The sequence below is a fragment of the Bos mutus genome, chromosome 8 (assembly GCF_027580195.1).
Source record: "Bos mutus isolate GX-2022 chromosome 8, NWIPB_WYAK_1.1, whole genome shotgun sequence".
Taxonomy (NCBI): domain Eukaryota; kingdom Metazoa; phylum Chordata; class Mammalia; order Artiodactyla; family Bovidae; genus Bos; species Bos mutus.
Genome location: NC_091624.1, coordinates 100,952,703 through 100,969,501, shown reverse-complemented (window position 1 = coordinate 100,969,501; position 16,799 = coordinate 100,952,703). Strand labels below are relative to the sequence as shown.

At 44.8% G+C, this 16,799-nt stretch overlaps 1 protein-coding gene across 1 annotated transcript in view; it reads left to right on the top strand.

Moving 5' to 3' along the window:
• The window catches only part of SCARA5 (scavenger receptor class A member 5), a 134,102-nt gene that overhangs the window by 14,587 nt on the left and 102,716 nt on the right, over positions 1-16,799 (top strand). The gene's annotated exons all lie outside the window — the stretch shown is intronic.

Below are 16,799 nucleotides of genomic sequence, written 5' to 3'. Positions count from 1 at the left end.
AGAGAGAGGCAGCTCCAGGGACGGGGCTGGCTCTAATCTCGGAGATGCAACAGTGAGTGGTAGCGTGAAGCAAGATATTAATTTCTCTTCCTGGGAATTGAACCTGGGTAGCCTGGATGGAAACCAGAATTCTAGCCATCAGATTAGCAAGGACTAGAGGCTAGAAGCTGTTTTTCCTGGATCTTTGCCACCAGTGAAAAATGCATTTATCCTGGAGGCAGAAACTGTAACCTGCCTGCCTGCTAAGTTGCTCAGTCGTGTCTGACTCTTTACCACCCTGTGGACTGTGGCCCACCAGGCTCCTCTGTCCGTGGGATTCTCCAGGCAAGAATATTGGAGTAGGTTGCCAGCCTCCTCCAGGGAATCTTCCCCACCCAGGAATCGAACCCACCTCTCTTACATCGCCTGCATTGGCAGGCAGGTTCTTTACCACTGGCACCACCTGAGAAGCTCTAGAAACTGTAAATGCAGGTATGAAGTTTATTATTAGAGACATAGCACACCAGCAAGTGGGAGAGAACATAGGACAATGGCTTGTTTAGTTAAGAGGCAGAAGCAAGGCAGAGATGCACTCGGAGAGAGAAAGAGTGTGGGGGTCCCCCTGGTGAGAAGGAGCCCAGTAAGGAGGCAGTTAAGTCATTTATACAGGGCAATTCTTCCGGGTCTTTGTCTTCCTTCAGGCCGATTATCTGGCTTCTTTTTCCACACCTGACCTAGCCTAGGACACTCCCTGGGTGCACACATACCCCTCGGGCAAGATGCATCTCAAAGTGAAGGCTTCTAAGAGGAGTCATTATGACCTGGTGTTATCCCTTGACTTTTGACCCACAAGGAGCCTTTCTGCACAAGTATAATGTCTCCCTTCTCCCAAAAGAGGAGGGAGCAAAAAATCCTTTAATCCTTTACTCACTCAGGGTTTTGCCCCTCTTTGTCCCTGCCACAACTATTACTTTGACTTTTGCCATGACTGTCACCTCAACGTGTTTACAAGAGACAAAGCCTGGCTATCTACCCTGTTTCTGTTGTTACTTCCATTTCGGAGGGCAAACAGGAGGCTGATTGTAAATGCCTTAACTGGAGCCCACCCATCTCAAGAAATGCTGACAGTTGTTAAGTATCCAGCCTGAAGATCACTTCTTCCTTCCCCATGAAATGCAAACAGGAGGCCAGTTGTAAATGTCTAACCTGGAGCCCATCTATTTCCTACATCAGCTCGGGTCTCCTCTCCTGGCACTCAGTGCAGGTTAGTTTCCATCATCCATGGTCACCTTGGGGAGCACAGGGAATCCAACCAGTGGAGGAGGGAGTTGGAAGATAGACAGTGCCAGGGACAGGGGGCAGAGGGCAGCAGTCAGGTCGTGAGGTGCAGACTGAAGAGAATACTGAGCGTAAGGGCAGACAGGGCAAGCTTCCTGTCTGCAGCTTGCAGGAACCCTTTGGTTTCCACTTGCCCTGCTCTCCTCATATGTTGATTCATTCAGCACTCTTCACTTTTTTTATTTTTCAAACTTCTATTTTGCATTGGGGTATAGCGGGTGGCTCAGTGATGAAGCATCTGCCTGACAATGCAGAAGATGCACGTTCAATCCCTGGGTCTGGAAGATCCCTTGGAGGAGACCATGGCAACCCACTCCAGTATTCTTGCCTGGAAAATTCCATGGATGGAGGAGCCTGGTGGGCTACAGACCATAGGATTGCAGAGTCAGACATAACTAAATGATTGAGCATGAAATAGTCAGTTTTTAACAAACAACGTTGTGACAGTTTCAAATGAACGAGGAAGAACATATCCATTCTCCCCGAAACTCCCCTCCCATCCAGGCTGCCACATCAGACTGAGCAGAGTTCCCTGGAGCACTGTTCACCGTGAACAGCGTCTCTGAAAATGATCTTATAGTTTGTCTACAAGTAACAGTGAGCTTGATCTTGTCCCTTTGCCAGATAAGTTCTATCTTGGCATCTTAGTTCTCTGGCCCTTTCCTGACCTCAGTGTACTCTGCCAGATGTACGAATTCACTCCTTCCTTCTGGAGCTGGAAGGATGAAGTCCTTCCTGATGTTCAAACCTGGATGAAAGATGATGTCCCAACCCTAAGGGCGGCTATTAAAATGTAAATGTGACATCTGAAGTATTCTAAGCATTTCCAGGACATCCAAGGGGAGCTGCCTTTTGTGTGTAGGTTTATGGGGCTGGGGATGGGGGCCTCTGAAGGATGCTGACAGACTAAAGGTGAAAAGGACACTGTCACGCCAGGGGGTGGAAGAAAAACCAGCCTTCCAGGAACCTCAGCTTATAGGGTATGTCCTTTCCCTGCCCTCTGTGAATGGCCTTCCTGCTAAAGGCATTTTGTTTTGTGATCAGGAATATAAAAATGGTTGTTCTGGTTAAGTTTTCAAAGCCCAGAGTTATTTCTGGATAGTTTAGACCCTAGGGGGCTTCATTGGTGTTTCAGATGGTAAAGAATCTGCCTGCAATGCAGGAGACCTAGGTTCAATCCCTGGTTTGGGAAGATCCCCCAGAGAAGGGAATGGCAACCCATTCCAGTATTCTTACCTGGAGAATTCCATGGACAGAGGAGCCTGGCAGGCTACAGTCCATGGGGTCGCAGAAGAGTTGGACACAACTGAGTGACTGAACAACAACAATTAAAAATACAGTGAAAAATAAAAGAAACAGCACAATACCTGGATACAAAGATGAATTGGGTGCAGAGAGGAAGCTGTTTCTTATCCCAAGGCCCCAAGATGTCAAAGTATCAAATACAGAAACTAGAAGACACATTTTTAATTTAATTTTGTTTGTTTTTAAGTTGGCTGTGTTGGGTCTTAGTTGTGGCACATGCCCCTTGGCATGTGAACTGTTAGTTCCCCTACCAGGGATCGAACCCACATCCCTGCATTGGAAGGTGAAGTCTTAAGCACTCGACCACCAGGGAAGTCCCTGAATACATGGTTATTGCAAAAGCCTAAACAATGGCTTGGAGGGCCCAGTGTATCTGTGTTCGTTTACTAGACTCTCTTATCTATGCACAGCCAACAAATGTTGATTGAGTACCTACTACATGCCAGGACCTGGGGGATCCAGAGATGAATCAGGGATCTCACAGACCCTGCCGTCTCAGAGCTGACTTAGGACAAATCTGTGTTTTCATTCATTGATTGATGAGTGTGATTCTGTTCCCATTATTGGCTATCTGATCATTGGCCATCTGCCAGTGAAGCTCTATACATGACAACCGTTGGTTCCAGCCCTTACCAGGGGGCAAAGGTTCAGTGGGTCTGAGGACAGTCATCTTTGCTCAGACCCAATAAACTTCCTTCAGTGGCCCAGTCTCTACTGCTTCCTGTGCGGAGGCCAGAGCGGGGATGCTTCGAGCCTGGAGGCCTCAGAGATGGTTCCAGTTCAATTCCATACAGGTGATATGGGCTGTGGCCTTAGGCTTCCTGTCTTTAAAACCAGATCCCCAAGCACCCTAGATGTCCATCGACAGAGGGATGGATAAAGAAGCTGTGAACATGTATATAATGGAATATTCAGTTCAGTTCAGTTCAGTTCAGTCGCTCAGTCATGTCCGACTCTTTGCGACCCCATGAATCGCAGCACGCCAGGCTTCCCTGTCCATCACCAACTCCCGGAGTTCACTCAGACTCAAGTCCATTGAGTCAGTGATGCCATCCAGCCATCTCATCCTCTGTCGTCCCCTTCTCCTCCTGCCCCCAATCCCTCCCAGCATCAGGGACTTTTCCAATGAGTCAGCTCTCGCATGAGGTGGCCAAAGTACTGGAGTTTCAGCTTTAGCATCAGTGATTCCAATGAACACCCAGGACTGATCTCCTTTAGAATGGACTGGTTGGATCTCCTTGCGGTCCAAGGGACTCTCAAGAGTCTTCTCCAAGACCACAGTTCATAAGCATCAATTCTTCGGCCCTCAGCTTTCTTCACAGTCCAACTCTCACATCCATACATGACCACTGGAAAAACCATAGGCTTGACTAGATGGACCTTTGTTGGCAAAGTAATGTCTCTGCTTTTGAATATGCTATCTAGGTTGGTCATAACTTTCCTTCCAAGGAGTAAGCGTCTTTTGATTTCATGGCTGCAGTAACCATCTGCAGTGATTTTGGAGCCCCCCAAAATAGTCTGACACTGTTTCCACTGTTTCCCCATCTATTTCCCATGAAGTGATGGGACCAGATGCCATGATCTTAGTTTTCTGAATATTACTCAGCCATGAAACGTAACACGTCTGAGTCAATTCTAGTGAGAGGGATGAACCTATATCTTGTTATACAGAGTGAAGTCAGAAACAGAAAAACAAGCATCGTATATTAACAAGCATCGTATATTAACACATTGTATGTATGGGATGCAGAAAAATGGTACAGATGAACCTATTTGCAGGGAAGGAACGGAAGCGCAGAGGCAGATAACAGACTTGTGGACACAGTGGGGAAGAGGAGGGTGGGACGAACAGAGAGAGTGGCATTAAAATGAATGCATTACCATATGTAAAACAGATAGCTAGTGTGGGAAGTTGCTACCTAACAGAGGAAGCTCAACTCAGTGCTCTGTGATGACCTGGGGGTGGGAAGGAGGTTCAAGGGGGAGGGGACATATGTATACATAGAGCTGAAACTAACACAACATAGTAAAGAAGTTGTCTTCCAATTAAAATGAAACAGAACACCCCCCTCCCCACCCCCACCAGATACTTAAATGGCCCTTCCAACTCAACTTTCCAACTCAACTGGTGGCAAGAGTTGGGGCAGTGAGACGGGTGGGGGTGGGATATTTAAGGTAACAATTCCTGCCCCGAGCACTCACCGATTCTTCAGACCAAGGCAGACCAGGGCAGGGGCTGGATGTTGCTCCAGCAGCCAGGAAAGAGTAATGATTTAAGTGTGGAAATAGCTGAGCCCTGGCCTCCACGTTGCAAATACATCATCAGATGATTTATTTCCTCTGATGAGATGCCAGGAGAGGAATTGGGAATCTTTTTGAGAGGGATTCCAGGGTCACTCCACTGGAGGAGCGTTTCTGGCCCCACTTTAGACCGAACCCTGAGCCCACTGTTGTTATATATATATACACATATAAGTTTGTTTATTTATTTTCGGCTGTGCTGAGCCTTCTGGGGCTACTCATTGCAGTGGCTTCTCTTGTTGCAGAGCATGGACTCCAGGTGCTTGGGCTTCAGTAGTTACAGCTCCCAGGCTCTACAGCACAGGCTCAGCAGCTGTGGTGCACAGGCTTAGTTTCTCTGTGGCTTGTGGGATCTTCCTGGATTGTGGATTGAACCCATGTCTCTGCATTGGCTGGTGGATTCTTTACCACTGAGCCACCAGGGAACCCCAACCCTCACCTTCACTCCCTTTGTTGTTTTGGGTCTCTCTGCATTGACACAGCCTTCCTTCCAATCCACGTACTGCCCATGTTGGATAAGAGTACAGGCATCTCCCCTGAGCCCCAGGACCTCATTCTTTTCCTAGCCCCTCCCCTCCTCCTGGGTTGCAGTGACCAGCCAGCTTACCTTGACTGCCCTCTGTCCCCTCCCACCTGGCTTTCTCTCCCAGTCCCTCAGCCCTGGTTGCAAAATTATATGCACATCAGCCAGTCTCTTCCCACTGCTGCAAAATAAGCACACAAGCCCCTGATTGTTCTCAAAAATTTTCATGCAGAGTAACTTGAGAAACAGATAGGGCCGGAGAAAAATAACAAATATTGCAAGGAAGTTACAAAATACCTCTACAAGTACTTGAAGAAACTGTCCTAGGTCATCATAACATCTAAATTGAATTAGCTCCACCCTCCCTCCCTCTCCCTTTCTTAGAAATGGGATCCCATCTGATCACACGGAATACTGTATTTTCCTTTGTCTCTCGCCCTCACAGGGCTGTCTGCCTCGAAGACTCAGGTGTGAGGGCCAGTGGGCCAGTTGGTGCTGGGTGCTCACCCGGACCCCACTGGTGGTGTGGGACCCTCCCAGACTCAGGTCCGGTGAAACTGCTCTGTCAGGTCCTCGCCTCACACCCTCCTTTATTGAGGGAAAGTAAACAGAGGTCCCCGTGAAAGCCAGAAAGCCGTGGCGGTTTCAAAGACAGAGGTCATTTGGGGCTCTCTATTACAATGAACAATGTGGGTGATGAGTAACCAAGTGAGTATGATGAAATCAGCCTTGGGTGGGTTTAACAAGATCCTTTGATGAAATGAGTGCCAAGGTCCCTCCCAGCCATAAAAACCTTATCTCCACCTGCTGTGTAGGAGCTGTGGGACCACAGAGAACAAAAAAGAAACAGGCTGTTGTGTGTTCCTGTGCTCTGCCGCTTTAGTCGGGTCTGACTCTGCGCCCCATGGACTGCAGCCCTCCAGGCTCCTCTGTCCGTGGGATTCTCCAGGCAAGAATGCTGGAGTGGGTTGCTGTGCCCTCCTCCAGGGGATCTTCCTGACCCAGGGATTGAACCTGTATCTCCTGCATTGCAGGCAGGTTCTTTACCCACTGAGCCACCTGTCTGTTGTTGCTGAAACTCAAGTAGGTGTCAGTTGAATCATTTCATTCTGTTTTATTTTATTTTTTTAATATTATTTAGACTCAGATTCTTTGGGAAGAAGTTAATACCCACTTTTTTTCTGTTTTTTTTTTTTAATTTAAATATATATTAAAACATTTACAATGTTATGTTGGTTTCTGCCATACAGTAATGCAAATAATACCCACTTTTGGTCAAATGCAATTTGTGAGTATTTTTTCAAATGGGAGGCAAATAAATTCAAAATAACTCCCCAAATGCCTTAAAATTATAGTTAAGAAATTGAAAAATCAGGGACTTCCCTTGTGATCCAGTGGTTAAGACTTTGCCTTCCAATGCAGGGGGCATGCATTCAATCCATGATTGGGGGAACTAAGATCCCATATGCCCCATGACCAAAAAGCCAAAACATAAAACACAAACAATATTGTTAACAAATTCAGTCAAGACTTAAAAAAATGGTCCACAGCAAACAAAATCTTACAAGAAAAAAAAAAGATACTGAACAATCAGTTTTGCAAAGAAAGGCTAAATTGATGCAGGGGCTGCCTCAGCGTGCTTTCTCAGGCTCTCCCAGCCAGTATGAACAGAGGCAGGCTTTGAACCAGCCTGCTCAGAGCCCCATACCCGTGTTTGTACGCCTGAGAGTGTCAGGAACCCTCACCTGCCTAATACAATACACCCTCCAGGAAACAAAGGCCCTGTGGTTCCGGGGCTCCCATTGACATCGGGAGACCATCTCCAGACTCTTCCTCAGCTCAACTGTTTGGGGCTGAGTAGTTTTCAGATAAATTTTCCTTTTCTGTTCTTTAACCTTTGCTCCTAATCACCTCCCTGCCCTAAGCAGACAGTATTTTAACAAAAGCTCTTTAGGGTGTCCTCTTGTTCCCATGATTAAAAGGAATGCTTTACAATTTTAACCTCAGGGAATAATAAATAGTTTTAGGCAACCCCCTTTTGTGTGTATCCTGTTAAAGAGAAATCAAAGTTTTAAAATGAAGCTCTGATAATAGTGAGACTTCATTGATTTTCCAAAAATATGTCTTCATGTTGTTTTGATAATGACAAATGCCTTACTTCAGAACTGGGTACCTGTTGCCATAGATATGGGATTTCATCATTGAATTGGAATTAAGACATCCAGGGGAACAGCTCAGGCTTCTAGATATCTAAGAAGAGCCATGCCTGATGATGCTACTCAGCCAGGATTAAGTGTCAATTCAGTTCCAATGAATTTCTCCCACAATTCACCTCTATAAGCACTAAGTAGCAATTCCAAATCATGGGTGAATAAGGAAAGCCAAGATTTTATTTTTTGGGACCAAAATTTTGCTCAAAAAATATCTTTTGCAGCCAACAGAAATGTGTCAACTATTTGCATACAGTAACTTTGAGAACCAGTCTTTGCACCAAAAATAAATGGATTACACATGTCTTTGTTCTTGCAAAGAAACTTATTGCGATGGTTCTGCTGTGTGCTGATTGATGGATAGGGAGATGAGTGAGTCTCAGGACACCTTTGGAAGACAAAAATGGAAATCAACAATTGTGAATAATGAGATTAGTACCAAAGGTAAGGGCAAGGTTCTGATATGGTTATTTCAGTGGCAATTAATTTCAACATTCTACCTTCTGGATTATTATCTTGAACATACAAAAAAGTTTTGTTTTGCTTCTCAATAAGAGAAGTCTTCTGTGAAGTACATCAAAATTCTTCCCCCCACAACTTTCATTGAACTGTGATTTAATTACTTTTACTAACATCAGTGACTCTCAGATATGACTATATGCAAGACAGCAGTATTCAAAGTGATCTATGGGTGTGAATTTGCTGTTTTAATAATTAGATATGTCCACTGAGTCGGTGATGCCATCCAACTATCTCATCCTCTGTCATCCCCTTCTCTTGCCCTCAATCTTTCCCAGCATCAGAGTGTTTTCAAATGAGTCAGCTCTTCACATCAGGTGGCCAAAGTACTGGAGTTTCAGCTTCAACATTAGTCCTTCCAATGAATACCCAGGACTGATCTTCTTTAGGATGGACTTGTTGGATCTCCTTGCAGTCCAAGGGACTCTCAAGACTCTTCTCCAACACCACAGTTCAAAAGCATCAATTCTTCGGCACTCAGCTTTCTTTATAGTCCAACTCTCACATCCATACATGACCACTGGAAAAACCATGGCCTTGACTAGATGGACCTTTGTTGGCAAAGTAATGTCTCTGCTTTTGAATATGCTATCTAGGTTGGTTATAACTTTCCTTCCAAGGAGTAAGTGTCTTTTAATTTCATGGCTGCAATCACCATCTGCAGTGATTTTGGAGCCCAGAAAAATAAAGTCAGCCACTGTTTCCACTGTTTCCTCATCTATTTGCTATGAAGTGATGGGACCAGATGCCATGATCTTAGTTTTCTGAACGTTGAGCTTTAAGCCAACTTTTTCACTCTCTTCTTTCACTTTCATCAAGAGGCTCTTTAGTTCTTCTTCACTTTCTGCCATAAGGGTGGTGTCATCTGCGTATCTGAGGTTATTGATATTTCTCCATTAGTAATAGTGTAATAGGAAGACACTAATTTTTCCACTTATGAAGATGATAGAAAACTCCCTTCTTACATAAATTTCAGTTTAAAAAAAGTGGAATGAGGGCTTCCCTGGTGGTCCAGTAGTTAAGAATCCATCTTGCGATGCAAAGGTCACTGGTTCGACCCCTAATCGGAAAGATCCCACATGCCCAGGGCAGCTAAGCCCAGGAGTCACAGCTACTGAAGCCAGGGCATCTAGAGCCTGTGCTCCAAAACAAGAAAAGCCACTGCAGTGAGAATCCCACACACCACAACAGAGTCGCTCCCATCTGCTGCAACTAGAGAAAGCCCCCATGCAGCAACAGAGACGCACAACAGCCAATAAATAAATTTTTAAAAATGGGGCTTCCCTGGTGACTCAGATGGTAAACAATCTGCCTGTAATTCGGGAGACCCAAGTTTGATCCCTGCATTGGGAAGATCCCCTGAAGAAGGGAATGGCAACTCACTCCAGTGTTCTTTCGTAGAGAATCCCCATGGACAGAGGAGCCTGGAGAGCTACAGTGCATGGGGTCTCAAAGAGTCAGACACGACTGAGTGACTAACACACACACACAATAGAGAAAGAAAATAATAGCCCAGGAATACTCAGCTCTGGCAAAATGGTGCAGGCTTCGTGTGGATGTGGTGTGTAGAGTCTGAGAAACCATCCACTGACTGCTTCCAGCCAGCCATCAGGAAGCATGACTCCCCACTGAGATAAACAACTCTCCCAGCCTGGCATGCAGAACCCATTCTGCACATCACTTGGTACTTATTTTTGAGTTGTTGTTTGCTGTTTTGAAGCCAAGGTCTTCTCTAAGGCTCTTGAGCCTCCTTCTCTTGGCTCCTTGATCTCCTGAGATGACACCCTCCTTTCTGAAGGCCATCGAGAATTGAAAAACTTTTCCCTTGATTCTCCTAGACCTTGGAAGAGCTTTTGCTTTGTTTTGGTGGTGCCCTTCTCTCTCTAGATCTGGTTTTGTGTGTGACCAAACAACTATGTTTAATAACTAACAGCTTTGTCTGGTACGTTCCTCAGAACTGTTCTCATATGGAGGAAGAAAGTTTTCAGTTTTCTTCTTAAAGTCAAATGCTCAGTCGCTCAGTCATGTCCAACTCTTTGTGACCCCATGGACCATAGCCCACAAGGCTCCACTGTCCATGGGATTCTCCAGGCAAGAATACTGGAGTGGGTTGTCATTTCCTGCTCCCGGGGATCTTCTGACCCAGGCATCGAACCCTCTTCTCCTGTGTCATCTGCCTTGGCTGGTAGATTCTTTGCCACTGAGCCACCTGGGAAGCCCCTATTCTTAAAGATGCTTACTCCTTGGAAGGAAAGTTATGACCAACCTAGATAGCATATCAAAAGCAGAGACATTACTTTGCCAACAAAGGTCCGTCTAGTCAGGGCTATGGTTTTTCCTGTGGTCATGTATGGATGTGAGAGTTGGACTGTGAAGAAGGCTGAGCACCAAAGAATTGATGCTTTTGAACTGTGGTGTTGGAGAAGACTCTTGAGAGTCCCTTGGACTGCAAGGAGATCCAACCAGTCCATTCTGAAGGAGATCAGCCCTGAGATTTCTTTGGAAGGAATGATGCTAAAGCTGAAACTCCAGTACTTTGGCTACCTGACTCATTGGAAAAGACTCTGATGCTGGGAGGGATTAGGGGCAGGAGGAGAAGGGGACGACAGAGGATGAGATGGCTGGATGGCATCACCTACTCGATGGACATGAGTCTGGGTGAACTCCAGGAGCTGGTGATGGACAGGGAGGCCTGTCATGCTACGATTCATGGGGTCGAAAAAAGTCGGACACGACTGATCGACTGATCTGATCTGATCTGATAAACCTACATCTTAAAGTCATAGTTTTCAAATTTACAAATAAGATGATCAAGCTAGAGAAAAAGAGAAAATTTCAGCCATCTATGAAGGCCTGGGCTTCAAAGCCTTGAGTTACTGCTCCTCCAGCAGACCCTGGGATGAGCTGCTGACACAAAGAATCATTGCCTCTGCAGTACCACACTTGGCTTGTGCCTTATCACCCCACTATACTACTTTATTCCACCTCTGCAATAGTTATCTGTTTATACATCTTCTTCCCCTCAGATGTGAGCATCTGAAAGGCAGTGATTGTATCTTCATCTCTCATTCAGCACGTTTTCTGAATGCCTGCTATATGCCTGTGCTGGTTTAGGAACTGAAAAGTTGGACATAAATGATGCTGACAAAAATCCTTCCCTCAAGCAGCTGCTGTCTTTGTGTTTCCCACTGTCTATCATAGTGTATTAGTTATCTACTGCTGCGGAACAAATTACCCCAAACCTTAGCAGCTTAAAGCAATAAAAATTTCTTGTCTCACTCTGTTTCTGAGAAAGCCATGGGGGTGAAACGACATCTAAGATTTTTTTTTTTCAGATCCAAAATGTTGCTCAGAAATATGTGTATATACATATTTATAATCCCATATATTTAATTTATATATGTATAATCCTATCTGGCAGAAGTCTGGGAGCAACTTAGCTGGGTTGCCCTGGCTCTGGGTTTCTCATGAGACTGCTGTCGAGATCTCAGCCAGAGTGTAGTCATCTGATGTCTTGATTTGGCTGGAGAAACTGCTTCCAGACTCACTCACGTGGCTGTTGGCTGAAGGCCTCAGTTCCTTAGTATGTAGCCTCTCCATAGTGTATTCATGACATAGAGGCTGGCTTCCCCCCAAATGAATATTCCAAGAGAGATAAAGAGCAAGCAAGGAGGGAACAGCAGTGTCTTTTGTCTCATCTCAGGAGTGACACGCTATCACTTATGCCATATTCTATTGGTCACACAAACCAATCCCGGTGGAGTGCAGAAAGAGACTATGCAAGGGGGTGGCATCCTCTGGAAGCCATCCAAAGATGGCTTCCACAGCAGGACAGTGGATGCTTAATAAAAGTCTGTTAGAGTTTTTACTGTTCATGGGTTTTCTCGAGGCAAGAATACTGGAGTGGTTTGCCATTCCCTCCTCCAGTGAACCACGTTTTGTCAGATGCAAAGAGCTGACTCATTGGAAAAGACCCTGGTGCTGAGAAAGATTGAGGGCAGGAGGAAAAGGGAGCAATGGAGGATGACATGGTTGGATGGCATCACTGACTCAGTGGACATGAATTTGAGCAAACTAGCTTGGTTGGTAAAGAATCCACCTGCAATGCAGGAGACCCTGGTTTGATTCCTGGGCCGGGAAGATCTGCTGGAGAAGGGATAGGCTACCCACTCCAGCATTCTTGGGCTTCCCCTGTGGCTCAGCTGGTAAAGAATCTGCCTGCACTGTGGGAGACCTGGGTTCAATCCCTGAGTTGGGAAGATCCCCTGGAGAAGGGAAAGGCTACCCACTCCAGTATTCTGGCCTGGAGAATTCGATGGACTATACTCCATGGGGTCGCAAAGAGTCAGACACAACTGAGCAATGTTCATTTTTCTTTTTCTGGGAGATAGTGAAGGACAGGGAAGCCTGGCATGCTGCAGTCCATGGCATCGCAGAGTTGGACACGACTTAGCGACTGAACAACAACAGAGATTTTATCTCAACAATCCATAAGTCAAAACCTTTACTTTTTTTTAGTAGACTAATTTTTAGAGCAGTTTTAGGTTTACAGTAAAATTAAGTGGAAACTACAGAGAGTTCCCACATGCCCCCTGCCCCACACATGCACAGCCCCCCTTACAATCAACATCCCCACTAGGGAGGTACACCTGTCACAACTGATGAGCCTGCATTGACATCATTATCATCCAAAGTCCATGGCTTACATTAGGGTTCCCTCTTGCTGCTCTGCATTCTGTGGGTTTAGACAAATGTGCAATGTTTTAGACAAATGTGCAATGATCTGCATCCGTCATTATAGTATCACACAGAATGGTTTTACTGTCCTAGAAGTCCTCTGTGCTCTACCTATCCATCCCTCCTCACTCCCAACCTTTGGCGTCCACTGATCTTATTATTGTTCTCATAGTTTTGCCTTTTCCAGAATGCCATACAGTTGGAATGATACAGTAAGTAGCCTTTTCAGATTGGCATCTTTTACTTACTAATATGGGCTTTCCAGATGGTGCTATCAGCAAAGAACCAGTCTGCCAGGGTAGGAGACATAAGAGATGTGGGGGTTGATCCCTGGGTCGGAAAGATCCCTTGGAGGAGGGCATGGCAACCCACTCTAGTATTCTTGCCTGGAGAATTGCATGGACAGAGGAGCCTGGCAGGTTACAGTCCATGTGGTTGCAAAGAGTTGGACCCGACTGAAATGACCTTGCACACATGCACACATTTACTAAAAGGCACTTAAGTTTCCTCCATATCTTTTCATGGCTTGATGGCTCATTTCTTTTACTTTTATAAAAAGTCAAATAAATGAATATATTACTGACTGCATGGTTTCGGAGCGTTTTCAATTTTCCAGTAAACTTAATACTTTGAATGGTTTACTCAGTTAACATGCTGCTGCCATACTACATTAAAAATTAATAAATGTGTTTTGAGCAGATTTAGTAACTCGTCTTTACCCTATATTGTCTCCTGTCTTTCCCTTATAATCATATTCACTAGCCATCTTGCCAGAATCATTCAGTGGAGTTCTGCTTGTCTAACCATTGGTGGAAAATCTCCGTCTGAAACCCTTGTTCTGTTTAAAACAGATTTTGTATAATGTACAGAGTAATAGTTTGCTAAAAGGACTGAGCTCTCTCAGAGAAGTTCTGTGTCATGTGTGTTTGTGGACAAAGGGACCTGTCACCAGTGGCACTTATTAGACAGAAGCCTCAGGTAGAGGAGAAGGGAGCTACTCATTTTTTTTCTTAATTAAAAACAGTTTTTTGACCAGGCTATGCACCATGCAGGATCTTAATTCCCTGACTAGACATCAAACCTGTGCCCCCTGCAGTGGAAGTGTGGAGTCTTAACCACTGGACCAACAGGGAATTCTCTCCTCTTTTTGGGGGAAAATTAGAACTGTATCATTGCAGTTTGACCCACTCTTACAATGAGCTAGAAACAAACATGCAACAACAAAACAAGATGCAAGTCTTCTTGGCTGTGTGATTTTTTCTCCCCTTATTCTGCCAACACTGAAAGTCAGCACAGACTTGACAATCAAGGGATGATGTTCTTATTAGTGGGAGTAAAAGAAAAGAAGCTTTGCCCTCGTAACTCATTGGTTTAGGAAAATGTTTTCATCCCTAGAGGAAGGAAGAGGTCCTGATTATTTTGTTTTCCTTCTCAAGCTGAAAAATTTCAAACTGAATGGCAATTAGCACTAACCCATCCCTTTATAAATCATGAAGTAGCCTCACTAGTCAATCCATGACTCTGTATTGTTGCCCTTAATCCTTTACTGTATTAATGCTCAACTTACTCAATAGACTTCCTCAAGCTCAGGCAGGAGAAGGCAATGGCACCCTACTCCAGTACTCTTACCTGGAAAATCCCATGGATGGAGGAGCCTGGTAGGCTGCAGTCCATGGGGTCGCACAGAGTTGGACACGACTGAAGCAACTTAGCAGCAAGCTCAGGCAAGGTATAATGTAGTGTTGTGCCTTAGTAAAAAAAGTTATGTGCAAAAAAAATTATATCAACATCTTTTTGAGAGAATAGATTCTTTTTATAATGAACATATAATTGTCCAGTGAAACTGGAACGGTTAACAGAATTTGGTTAAACTTAATTAAACCTTCAAGAGAAATAGGAAGGGGTCAAACAAAGCCAATGAATGGAGAAGCCCAAGATGAATTTGGGATAAACATAAAGATAATGGCGTTTCAGCCTGGGTATCTTCTGGTCCCTCCCGATAGCTAGGCTGGCATCCTTATCATCGTCTCAAGAGGAAGCAGGGCTTAGAGCAGGAGAGCTGATACTAATATTTAGGGACTTCCCGGGTGGTTCAGTGGTTAAGACTGTGCCTTCCAATGCAAGGGCTATGGGTTCGATCCCTGGTCACGAAGCTAAGATCCCACATGCCTTGGGACCAAGAAACCAAAACATAAACAACAGAAGCAATATTGCAACAAGTTCAATAAAGGCTTTAAATTTTTTTTAAAAAAATAGTTGTGCAATACATGATGCTATGCCTATGTTCCTGAGGGAAATAAACTCAGGTTTCTGAGGGAAATAAACTTTTCTCTACTGAGTTGCAACTGGCCAGCCAGCTGTTCTCACGAGAAACAAACAAAAACAACAAAATGCTACAAGAAGCTGGCATATTTAGGAGCAAAACAGGTTATAGATAATACTGTGGGGAAGAGATAGAAGGTTCTGGAAAAGAAGATTTAGCGTACATTAGAAAAATGTATTTTGCGCAAGACTTAGTGGAAAATCAGGTTAAGTCTTCAAAATTTGCTAACACTTGAGGGTTGACGAGAATGGTAATTGAATTTGTATTTCTTGACAACTTGTTCCAAGTTGTACCCGATGTTTTATGGAAGTATTGTGTAAGAGTTCTACTTAGCTGTTTTAGCAACAGTATTTTCAATAAAATAGAATAAATGTGTGGGAAAATTTTCTTCACTGAACAATACCTCTGGTGAGCTATGGCAATGCTACCTGATAGGTAGTAAGGAGCCCCCGAAGCACCTCCCTGGTGAACCCCAAGGTACCAAGGATCACAAACATCTCAGCATCTTTTTTTTTTAATTAAATAAAAATTGGATATCTTTTGGCTGTGCCTCATGGCATGTGGGATCCTAGTTCCCTGATCAAGGATTGAATCTGTGTCCCCTGCCTTGGAAGCATGGAGTCTTTACCACTGGACGGCTAGCAAGTCCTATCACAGCATCTCTACAAATGTTTTTTGAATACCAATTATTTCAACATCTGTTGTCAGCCTTTTTGGGCTCCCACATCTGCCTCCCTGTGCAATGAACAGTTCTCCAGTTGGCAATACTCTCCCTTGCAGGGGGTGGGGATTGAACATAATATGGGCATGTTATGAAAAAAAAAAAAAGCCCTCCATCATTTCTTATCTGCCATGCTGGGAGTCAGGGCAGGATGGCATCTCTTCCTCTCCACTGTCAGTCAACCGAGGAGGTGGAGATGGGTGAGCTTGCTGGCCTCTGTAGCAGTCGTCTTAAGGAGGGTTGAAGAAGAATTCTCGTGGAAAGATGACCTGGAATCAGGACCTGGCATCCTCACCCCAGGGTCTATCCCTTACATTTGACAACCTTTATTAACTGAAGGGGTTGAATTAGACAATCCATGGGGTCCATTGTGTTCAGACACTCAGTCGTGACCGACTCTTTGAAGCTCCATGGACTGTAGCCAGCCAGACTCCTCTGTCCATGGGATATTTCAGGCAAGAATACCAGAATGGGGTGCCATTTCCTCCCCCAGGGGATCTTCCCGACCCAAGGATCAAACCTGCGTCTTTTGCATCTCCTGAGTTGGCAGGTGTCTTCTTTACCACTAGTGCCACCTGGGAAGCCCCAAGGTCCGTTAGAACTCTGGTATTTTGCTGTTCCATTTTGACCAGAACCTGGTGAGCCTTGAATAGTTTCACAGGAAGAAGTTCTGTACTATGTTTTCCTGTAAATCTAAACCCAAGGTTGTAAACTGGTGGTCAGCCCTGACGTATAAATGTGTTTTGTTTACACTCCCTAGTGGTTTTTCCTTTCCTTTGTCTTTTTTCCCCCCTAATTAGTTGTCAACACATAAAAAAGGGAGATTTCTCTAAATAATCTCTG